The sequence below is a fragment of the Chiloscyllium plagiosum genome, unplaced genomic scaffold (genome assembly GCF_037043375.1).
Source record: "Chiloscyllium plagiosum isolate Xiang-an unplaced genomic scaffold, Cpla_swu_hap1 HiC_scaffold_1, whole genome shotgun sequence".
NCBI lineage: Eukaryota > Metazoa > Chordata > Chondrichthyes > Orectolobiformes > Hemiscylliidae > Chiloscyllium > Chiloscyllium plagiosum.
Genome location: NW_028270139.1, coordinates 101,285,985 through 101,298,266, shown reverse-complemented (window position 1 = coordinate 101,298,266; position 12,282 = coordinate 101,285,985). Strand labels below are relative to the sequence as shown.

The window sequence follows — 12,282 nt, the reverse complement described above, 5'->3', positions numbered from 1 at the left end:
TTCATCCCTTGCCGTAACTTTTGCTCGGTTTCCCCAATGTACCATGCCTCGGGGCATCCTTGCCTGCAGTAGTATGTACCTGCCATGTACATGATGGGAGGTGTCCCCACACATAATGGTGGTATGCATGTCCACACTCTGACAGGTCTTGCAGTGTCTTCTGTGACAGGGTTGTAAGGAGTTGCCCTGAGAGTCGGGCAGTTTGCTTAGAACAATGATTTGTTTGATGTTTGGTGGTTGTTTAAAGGCGAGCAGTGGAGGTTTGGGGAAGGTCTTGGTGAGGTGCTCACCCTCATTGATAATGTGTTGCAGACCGTGAAGAACATGGCGTAGTTTTTCAGCTCCTGGGAAGTACTGGACAACAAAGGGTACCCTGTCGCTTGCATGTGTCTGCCTCCTGAGGAAGTAATTGCGGTTCTTTGCTGTGGCACGTTGGAACTGGCAGTTGATGAGTTGAGCATTATACCCCATTCTTATGAGGGCATCCCTGAGTACTTCCAGGTGCCCGTCAGGTTTGGTGTTATTGCATTCCCCTTAATGGACTCTGCATGTAAGTTGGGTGATTTAATGAAAATTGCCATGCATGATTTGGAGGTGGGAATAGCCATTTGCTTGTGTGTGATATAACTTCCAGGTATTTAAAAAAAGCTTGTAGGTTCTCAATTTAGGATCTGGGCATAAAAATCAAGGCTTACATGCCAGTGTATTACTGAGAGAGTGCTGCACTATCTTAGGTGTCATCTTTTGGATATGAAATTAAACCAAGGTTCCAGCATTCCTTCAGTATAGACATTCCAGGTCAATACTGAAGGAATGCTGCAGTGTTGGAGATGAATTCTTTCAAATGAAAAATTAAACCAAGTTTCTATCTGCCCTCTCAGGCAGATACATAGATCCCATGACCTTTGGGCATTTGTAAATGATCCTATTACACTGCTTTGAAAATGAGCCAGGGAGTTATCCCTGTTGCCCTCAGCAATATTTGTCCCTCAACAACCATTACAAAACAGATTAGCTGATAATTATCATATCATTGTTTGTGTTTTATGTAAATTGCAGGCCACTGTTCTGACATCAAAATAGTTTCTATACTTCAAAACTACTTTCCGACAAAAATATTTGAGATGGGTGCTGGTAGATTCAACCTGATCAGACAGTTGCATTCCCAGGATGTGCACGTGCCTGGATCATCTTGGCCAGGGTGAGAATTTTGTCAGAAGCCTGTGGTATGATCCAAGCATGACATCAAAAACTGTAGTGATGTGCAAAACATCTATGGAAACAAAATGGTGTATGAGCAGCACAGTGATTGGATTATCTACAACAGACAACCGTTTATCAGTTAAAAGAGACAAGTTGCCTTCCAGCCATGGGAATGAGTCTATCTCCATTTCCACCTTTTCCAAGCCAGAAATAAATTGATAAACAAACTCATGTCTACCAATACAGCTTTAGATATCTTCCTGCTTTCCACCTTGTTTATAAAAGTCACTATGAAAGTTTGACACACTGACAAAAAATAGATTTCCCTTCCCCTAAGTTCAGAATGCGAATGATACAGGTTAGTCAGCTAAACCTCCATCCTGTAACATGTTAATGGAGCTCTGAGATGCAAGTTCACCTCAAAGGGGCCTTAAACTCAGCAAAACATCAGAATCATTTAAGGAAGCATCTGTAATACAACAAAAACGTCAGGTATCAATTAACAATTAATGTTTCTATTTCACCACTATTTGGTCACTTGGGCATTTTAGCTTATGCTTTAGGAATTAGCTACCACAAAAATATCACAAGCGTAGCAATAACAATTGGTTGTGAACTCTAAGGTGAGTTCCTGCCAAGATCTAATCATACTCTGGAAATGCATCAAGAGAATGGAAAGACTTGCAAACACAAGGAAAGTGAACATTGAGTAGGCTGGGAGCACTATAATGAGGAACCGAAAGGAAAAAGGAGGATGTAACAGGAGGTACAAGAAGGGAATATGTTAAAACAAACTTGCAAAGAATACTAAAGATGCCAGTAAAATAATAAATAAGAGGCAACATGGACCTATTAAAGGTCTAAGGTAAGGATATATAATGGCCAATAAAGAAATAGCAGACCTATTAACAGTATCCGTTTTCAGACTGGAAAAAGAAGGCAAAAACATCAGTGATAACAAAGAAACCTAAACATTAGCTAAGGGAAGGAATTTAGCAAATTGAGTACAAACAAAAATATGCAAAGAAAATAATGACAATTGACATACACTAATCAGAAGGAAATAGTTTCACCATAACCATCTTGTCAAATTACTTTATATTTTAAAATACTTAATTAGATCCCTCAGCAAGCTTCCAAAGCAGTGATGTTAAAACCAATTATAGTTGGTCAGACCTGATATTCCAGAATCTGCCATGAACCCACGTCCAGCGAAGTTATTGGGAAAGTGTGGGTAAGAATTGGAGTGAACTGAATGCAAACCAATTGTTTTGTAGGATCCATGGAGAGAGAAACAGTTATTGTTTTTAGTCTCGTCTGAATCTTCAGAACATGAAGTACGTCAAACTTGAAACATTGACTGTTTCTTTCTTCACAGATGCTGCCAGACCTATGGAGATGCTCCAGCATTCTCTATGTTTGTTTCAGATTCCCAAGATCGGCGGTATTTTGTCTTTATTCAACTATGATATTTATCTGTTAATTTGGTACAGGAATGTGTATTCACCTTAATGCCAGTCCCCTGTCTTTTTCCCTACAGCTCTGCAATATTTACACCAAGTACTCCAACAAGTACAGGACAACAAAACACACAATCAAAGCTAATTCCATATAAGGATATGCAAGATAAATGTACACAGGATTTAAAAAAAGAAATCCTCTATCTTAAAATTCTGAAAAAGCGGTTTTATTTTATTTTTATAATTTTATATCCCATTCTTTGAATATATTTTCAGCTCTTTCACTGTAACTGGAAATAGTACATTTTGTTATATTATTGAAATCTGCACCAGTTATTGTGCAATTATTTCAAACATAGGAGCAAATAGATGCATTTATAACTCTCCACTAAAACTTTGAAGAATTAAAGTTTTTTTGCAAAATTTACAAAGTTGAGTTTTCAGCTATTTCTAGCTTACTTTTACTTAATTGCACAGAAAGATCATCAGCCATTCTCATTTTAGTTTCCGGAAGATATTACTGCATAGGCTTTTCAATTATCCATGTTGACAATTGAGGAAGGAAAATTATGGAGGAGTCTATTATTTCAAGATGCTTTTAGGTTGGACTTTGTTGATCAATGTCAAAAGGCCATTCACTTTGGTTTATTGTCATTAATTTATCAAAACAGCTGTGGTCAGACATTTGACCAATTTAGTACGTATTCCCAAAAATCACAGTAGTCACAAATACATATAACAAAATAAAGAACATCTGTTAAAATAAGTCTAGATGTGGTTTGTGAAAAGAATTTATATTTATCCTGATGTTGACAAACCTATTAGGTTAACTTCAAACATGCTGACTTTCCCTCAAGACATAAGGTCAAGAAATTAATTCCTGGAAGATACTTGCTTCTGATTTCCTGCTTCTGACCTGCTTCTCTGTGTCAATTACTGCTCTGTGTATACACACCGTGGCTTCTGCAAGTGCCCAGGATCAACAGCCCAGTTGATCGGACCACAGGATATCAAAATTGGTCAATGCAGGTTCTAACAGCATCTGAGTTTTAAAGCAAAAAGAATGGACTATGGATTTAAAGGACCAGTCACTTTACTGCAGGTAAGATAAATTTGTAAAACCTTTAATACCGGACAGTCTCTGACCATATTATGGAGTTTTGGTGGATTTTGAAGGAATTTTGGAGCAACTACAAAAGAGTGCAACAACAGAGGTACAGGTACTGTACTAATCCTGTTGCCCAGTCAGACTGCCTCATTTCCTTGACAACGATGGGAGACTGCCAGGCAGAGTAGCCCATGAAGACAATACCTTGCTGTGCCCACTCATCGATGCTCTCCTGCTTGATATCTCAGCAGGGGAAATTGTTTGGGGGAGGATGGTTAGCATGGGTGTGAAGTAAATAGTTAATGCTCACAATTCTCAGCATGTCAGATAGTAGTAGCAAAGTACGCTGGAGTGTTAGTGTTAGAAATGCAGGTCCCTTTAAGAGCCAATCCCCAGAAGATGTATTCCAATCAACCTGTTCAGATATGTTATTGCAGGCTTCTGGAGCAGGTGGGACTTGAACCCAGTCTCCTGGTTCAGAGGTAGCATCACTACCCTGCACCACAAGAGCCCTCTCAGGATTCTATAGTTGCCAACTAGCTATCCCTCTTTTGCACCATGGCTGGGTGTCCTTGAAGATGGAACACACAGTGCCCACTGATACGCTCAATGCATTTCAAGGAAGGTGGGCACCACAGAGGGTGAAGTGCTTTATCACCACCTCCAACTTCATTTTGATCTAACTCTCTCTCAATAATTGGAAATAAGAGTGTTTAGAAGAAGGGTCACTGGACCCAAAACATTAACTCTGATTTCTCTCCACAGATGCTGCCAGATCTGCTGAGTTTTTCCAATAATTTTTGATTTTGTAGATGATTTAGTGGTGGTCGTTAACAAATGAAAAATACCACGGGGTGATTGGATGATGGAAAAAACCCAGTCAGCTGTGCGTGATACACCTTTTAATATGAAGAGTTGTTTTTCATTTTGCTCTTAAACGGGCTTTGTACATAAATTGATTAATTGGGAACATTTTTGGATATAGAAATGAGAGAAAAAGAGCTGTCTTCTATTGGGTGATGTTGTGGCTTGTAAACAGGAGATCCAAGAGCTTAGCTACCCCCCAAACCCCACCCCGACACACCAAGGGGTCTTTGAATTAACCTCATAAACACGCGATGGGATTTTTTGAGGGACAGGAGAAGCTTGGTATGTCATTACATTCACTTTACAACTAATGATCATCTTCTCTCCACAGAAAAAAACAAGTCACTTTAGCAATCAGAAGAAAAAGAGTTGGATTGTTCAATTCATAACACAGGTGATATGGCAGTGGTTTTATTTTGTTAAAAAAAATCACTGAGCCCCTTCCAACTCCATTTTGCTTTAGCCTCCTGCCCACTCCCTATCTCTCCCTCAACGTTGATCATTTGCATTGCCTTCAAAGCCTTTAAATATAAATGAACCGATTGGAAATACGGGTGATTTCCTGGTGATGGTTAATTGACAATAAAAAAACGGGTGATTAGGTGATGGGAAAGTCGAACGTTCAGTTATGTTAAGAGTGCTTCTGGGTATAAAACGAAACGCCTCAGTATTGTTTATTTTTTAAAGAAGTATTTGATATGGGAGAGGTTGTGGCACAGTGGTAAAGTCATTAAACTAACTACCCAGGGCTACTTGGATATCAAAAAGTGTAATGTCACAGCACAAAATTCTATTTAATTAAAGAAAAATGGGTTGGTTTGTTATGTTTGTGCCCAGGTATCCTCAAAGAGGGATCACGTGGTGTCTACCAACACTTCTGATGACTTTAGAGAGAACTGGGTGCCACAGAGAGTACAGTACCTTATTCCCTCCTCCAGCTCCATTTCAACTTAATCCACTCCCTCTCTTGCTACCTATCCTTCACCTTTGGTGTCACTGCACTGCCCCAGTAGGCTTTGTGGGAAAATTGATAATTAATTGGAAACATGGGTCATTTAGTGCTGGTGGACAAAGGCAGGAAAATTAATTAACATTGATGATTTGTGGTAGATAAACCTGTTCAGCCGTGCATGATAGCAATTCTAGATATAAAAAAAAGTTGATTTTCTTAAGTTTATGCCCTAGTGTCCTCAAAGAGGAAACACATGGTGTCCACCAGCAGTCTCACAGCCGTGGGACCAGCTTCACTGGTGTTGTGTGATTTTTAACTTTGTAAACCTACAACCTTCTGACTTAGAGCTGAGGGTGATACCACAATCGGCACATTAATAGTCCAAGCCTTATTGAAACTGTGTTTTAAAAGGTATCTCAGTCTAACACCGAACGCTTGTCTAGATTGGTGGAGTGATGGAAAGCCTCAAACTAAAGGAATTCTGGAGGCAACTGAGTAAGTGAGCATGATTTTGTTGTCTTGGTCTAAAATGATTTGATACCGAATAAGCTATTTCCTGTAGATACTTGGTAAGATTACTAAAGATGGTCATGTGAATGGTTATTTTGTGATGGCCACTGCTGTCCATGATTCTTGTACTCAGTATTCCATCTCGTGTGACTTCTATTGGAATTGGAGAAATAGTACTTATGATGGAGGGGACTGTAGGTTCAGTGTAAGTATGGAGAAAGTGAGGACTGCAGATGTTAGAGATCGGAGTTGAAGAGTGTGGTTCTGGAAAAGCACAGCTGGTCAGGCAGCATCCGAGGAGCTGGAACATTGATGTTTCAGGCAAAAGGTCTTCATCAGGAATGAAGCTTGTGAGCTACCTTGCCCCCAGCCCCAACCCCCTCCCATTTATCTCTCCACCCTCTTGGCTTACAAGCCTCATTCCTAATGAAGGACTTTTACCCAAAACATTGACATTTATGGTCCTCAAATGCTGCCTGACGTGCTTTTCCAACACAACACTCTCGACTCAGTGTCAGTATGACTGAGACTGACACTCTGGTACAATACTGAAGGAGTGCTGCTGCATCGGCGGTGCCATCTTTCAAATGAGAAATTAAACTGAGCATGCATTTGCCCTTTCAGGTGAATGTAAAGATCCCATGACTACATTTTGAAGAAGAACATGGCAGTTGTCCACGGTTTCCTGGCCAATTTACCTTATCCTTATCACATTGCTCATCGTGGGAGCTTGCCATGAGCAAATTATCTGCCACAGTGTTGACAGTGGAGGGTGAGGCTGCCACCTGGAGATCTGTCGACAGACCTGTGCTATCTCTTCCAAGGAAGGTCCTATATCTTCTGTCTTCAGGCAGTTCTGAGAGCACTGATCTTCCTCTGATATTAGGTTTCCACGCGCAGGTCTCTCATTGTGGTCTTTAGAGTCATAGAGTCATAGAGATGTACAGCATGGAAACACACCCTTCAGTCCAACTCGTCCATGCCAACCAGATATCCCAACCCAATCTGGTCCCACCTGCCAGCACCCGGCCCATATCCCTCCAAACCCTTCCTATTCATATACCCATCTAAATGCCTCTTAAATGTTGCAATTGTACCAGCCTCCACCACATCCTCTGGCATCTCATTCCGTACATGTACCATTCTCTGCATGAAAAAGTTGCCCCTTAGGTCTCTTTTATATCTTTCCCCTCTCACCCTAAACCTATGCCCTCTAGTTCTGGACTCCCTGACCCCAGGGAAAAGACTTTGTCTATTTATCTTATCCATGCCCCTCATAATTTTGTAAACCTCTATAAGGTCACCCCTCAGCCTCCGATGCTCCAGGGAAAACAGCCCCAGCATGTTCAGCCTCTCCCTATAGCTCAAATCCTCCAATCCTGATAACATCCTTGTAAATCCTTTCTGAACCCTTTCAGGTTTCACAACATCTTTCTGATAGGAAGGAGACCAGAATTGCACACAATATTCCAACAGTGGCCTAACCAATGTCCTGTACAGCCGCAACATGACCTCCCAACTCCTCTACTCAATACTCTGACCAATAAAGGAAAGCATACCAAACGCCTTCTTCACTATCCTATCTACCTGCGACTCCACTTTCAAGGAGCTATGAACCTGCACTCCAAGGTCTCTTTGTTCAGCAACACTCCCTCGGACCTTACCATTAAGTGTATAAGTCCTGCTAAGATTTGCTTTCCCAAAATGCAGCACCTTGCATTTAACTGAATTAAACTCCATCTGCCATTTCTCAGCCCATTGGCCCATCTGGTCCAGATCCTGTTGTAATCTGAGGTAACCCTCTTCGCCATCCACTACACCTCCAATTTTGGTGTCATCTGCAAACTTACTAACTGTACCTCTTATGCTCGCATCCAAATAATTTATGTAAATGACAAAAAGTAGAGGACCCAAAACCAATCCTTGTGGCATTCCACTGGTCACAGACCTCCAGTCTGAAAAACAACCCTCTGCCACCACCCTCTGTCTTCTACCTTTGAGCCAGTTCTGTATTCAAATGGTTAGTTCTCCCTTTATTCCATGAGATCTAACCTTGCTAATCAGTCTCTCATGGGGAATCTTGTCGAACGCCTTACTGTAGTCCATATGGATCACATCTACTGCTCTGCCCTCATCAATTTTCTTTGTTACTTCTTCAAAAAACTCAATCAAGTTTGTGAGACATGATTTGCTACGCACAAAGCCATGTTGACTATCCCTAATCAGTCTTTGCCTTTCCAAATACATGTACATCCTGTCCCTCAGGATTCCCTCCAACAACTTGCCCACTGAGGTCAGGCTCACCAGTCTATAGTTCCCTGGCTTGTCTTTACCGCCCTTCTTAAACAGTGGCACCACGTTTGCCAACCTCCAGTCTTCCGGCACCTCACCTGTGACTATCGATGATACAAATATCTCAGCAAGAGGTCCAGCAATCACTTCTCTAGCTTCCCACAAAGTTCTCGGGTACACCTGATCAGTTCCTGGGGATTTATCCATCTCTAACCGTTTCAAGTTATCCAGCACTTCGTCCTCTGTAATCTGGACATTTTGCAAGATATCACCATCTACTTCCCTACAGTCTATATCTTCCATATCCTTTTCCACAGTAAATACTTGTCTGCTCCACATTTCCTATTGTGACCACGCTACCGAAATTATTTCATTGGCTGCAAATTATTTTCAGGCATCCTGAGATTGTGAAAGGTGGTATATATATATATATATATATATATAAAAGTCTCTTTAAGACCGAAAATTAGTTTATGGTTTGTGTTGGGAAAGAGCCTCAGCGAACACTGCGTGGCTTTCAACGAGGTTCTTCTCATATTGCATACCTTCATTTTCCTTAACAAACAAACAGGTTTAGAGGTGTCTTCACAAAGGAAGTGTCATTGCCTCCTCAGGTGGATGGGTGAAGAGCCAAAACTTGAAGCTTAGGGGGATCAGGAAGAAAGATGGACAAGGAAGCCATTCTCATGATGAACAAAGGATGATTCTACTGGATTGTTTATAACCAGAAGTGTGGAAGTAAAATTCCCAAAAAGAGGTTGAGGCAAACAGCAGTGGGATGGGTGATCAGTGGAGTGGTGAATGAGTGGTGGCTGAAGGGGCAAATCCCATCAACCGTGAATTCAGATGGCTGGTATGAAGAGGTGCTAAATTGTTAACATGGCAAGAAAGCAAGTTGTAAAGAAAACATAAGGAGCGCAAAGATCTGGCAAATGGAGTAAACTGAAGGAAAATGATAAATTATCCATTTTGGCAAAGGGAATAAACTAAAGCATGTTATCTGAATGGTGAGAGAATTCAGAGTTCTGAGTATTTTAGTATGTTCGTTCTAAGCACATAGGCATCACTGGCTATCGAAACATTTATTGCCCATCCCTAGTTGCCCGTGAGAAGTGGTGGTGAGCTGTTTCTTTGAACCACTGTTGACGTGGCCTAAGTACATACACATGCTGGTAAGGGGGGAGTTTCCAGGATTTTGCTGCAATGACAATAAAGGAATGGTAATGTAGCTCAATGTTCGGTCTGGGTTTGGCTTTGGAGGGAAGTTGCAGGTGGTGGTAATTCCTTGACAGTCATTTCATGATCATCATTAAACTTTCAACTCCAGATTTTTATTGAGTTCAAATTACTACCATAGGATTTGAAAACAGATCCCCAGAACTTTATCTGGTTATGCTGGATTACTCGCTGAAGGGCTGTCATCTAAAACGGTGCGGACCAGAAGCTAGTTAATGGGACCGAGAATGTGTGGCTAGTTTATAATGCCAGTGCAGACATGATAGGCTGACTGGCCTATTTTTTATCTTTTATTAGGGCCCAACCACCTTGATCTGCTGCATCAATAGCATTCCCTTCATCATAAGGTCAGATGTGGAGATGTTCACTGATGATTGTGTAATGTTTTAGGTCCAGTGACCCTTCTTCGGAGTTCTGAAGAACTTCAGAATTCTTTGCCTTCTGTTTAATGGCATTGTCATCACTAAATCCCTCACGATCAACTTCCTGCGGGTTACTGTTGACCAGGAACTGGACGAGGTGCTGGAAGAGCACAACAATTCAGGCAGCATCTGAGGACAGAAAATCGACATTTCGGGCTTTTGCCCGAAACGTCGATTTTGCCTGTCCTCGGATGCTGCCTGAATTGCTGTGCTCTTCCAGCACCACTGATCCAGAATCTGGTTTCCAGCATCTGCAGTCATTGTTTTTACCTCAGGAACTGGACGAGCCATATGAAGACAGTAGCTACAAGAACAGGTCAGAGGATAGTAATACTGCAGCAAGTAATGCACCTCCTGACTCCCGAAAGCCAGTCCACTGTCTACATGGCACTAGTCAGGAGTGTGATGGAATGCCCCTCACCTTGCCTGGATTAGTGCAGCTCCAGCAACACTCAAAAAGCTTGATGCTATTCAGGGCAAAGCAGCTCGCTTGATTGGCACCACACCCACAAGCATCCATTCTCTCCACCACCAATGCTCAGTAGCAGCAGGGTACTATTTACAAGATGCACTACACAAATTCACTTTCCAAACCCCCAAGACCATTTCCATCCGGAAGGTCAAAGGTAGCAGATACATGGGGACACCACTGATAAAAGTGGTAAGCTCTGTTCCAACCCACTCACCATTCTAACTTGGAATTATATTGCAGTATTTTTACTATCATTGTGTTAAAATCCTGAAATTGCCTTCCTAATGATTTTGTGAATCTACCTCCAACAGATGGATGCAGCCAATCAAGAAGTCAGCACTCCACCACCTTCTCAAGGGCATCTAGAGATGGACAATAAACACTGGCAGCCCAGCGATACCCATGTCTTATGAGTGAGTGAAAACAACGGTAGACCATTGCCTCCTATTGAATGTAACCCTGGTCTTGCTGCAGTTGGACAGGGACTGCTTCAGTATGTGAGGAGTTATGAATGATTCTGAACATTGTGCAATCATCACGAAAATTCCCACTTCTGACCTAATGATGGAGGGAAGGTCATTGATGAAGCAGCTGAAGTTGGTTGGGAAAAGGACACTACCCTCAGGAACTCCTACAGAGGTGTGCTGGAGCTGAGATGATTGATCTCCGGTAACTACAGCCATCTTCATATGTGGCAGATGTGAATTGAACCAGCACAGATCTTTTTTCCACCCAATTCCAATTGACTCCAGTTTTGCTCGAGCTCTTTGATACCACACTCAATCAAATGCTGCCTGATGTCAAGGATAGTGACCTTCGCTCCTTCTTTTGTCCAAGTCTGGTCCAAGGCTGTAATGTATTTAGGAATTGTGTTGGCCTGGCAGAACCCAAACTGAGTGTCAGTGAGCAGTGTCTTCTTAGCATTGTCTAAGATACCTTCCATCATTTTTATGATGATTAAGAGTAGACTAGAGAGGCAGGAATTATTAGATTGGGTTTGTCCTGCTTTCTGTAGGTAGGATATCCCTAGACAATTTTCGACATTGCTGCTAGGCACCATCATGTGGAACAGCTTGGCTAGGGCATAGCAAGTTCTGCAGCATATATCACTAATATATATTGTCAGAATGTTATTAGGGTCCACAGTATTTGCAATATCCAGAGTTGGATTGACCATTTGGCATTTTTGGTTGAAGTTCAATGGAAATGCCTAAGCCTTATCTTTCGCATTGATATGCTGTTATATCCTGTCATTAAGGATGTGGATACTTGTGGAGCTTCTTCCTCCTCTAGTGAACTGTTTAATAATCCATGACTACTCACAACTGCATATGGCAGGACTACAAAGCTTAGGTCTGATCTTTTGGTTCTTAGACAACTTATCTCTGTCTGTCACTTACTGCTTCCACCTTTTGGCATACATGTTATAGCTTCAGTGGGTTGGCACCTCAAGTTTAGTTATAGCTGGTGCTGCTCATGTGATTGCTCAGAAATGTTCGTTTTGACCCAATACTAAAAGAAAATGTATCTGACCCTTAAGAAAAAAAAAGATCTTCACAAAACTGAAAACCAAAAATTTACTTATCCAAACTTTATAAACCAAGCTCCTAAATTACAGTAATATATTATAAATCTTCACCACAATGGCCTATATTTGGCCAATCATTTCCAGCTCTCGCTCTCACTTTTAGTAGATAATTATTATTGGGATACACGTGAATGTGTTGGTCAGGATTCAAACTCAATTTCACAGTTTGTCC

At 41.5% G+C, this 12,282-nt stretch overlaps 1 pseudogene; it reads left to right on the top strand.

Annotated features, from left to right (window-relative positions):
* LOC122554919 (NAD(P) transhydrogenase, mitochondrial-like) overlaps positions 1–12,282 on the top strand; it is a 242,989-nt pseudogene that overhangs the window by 217,908 nt on the left and 12,799 nt on the right.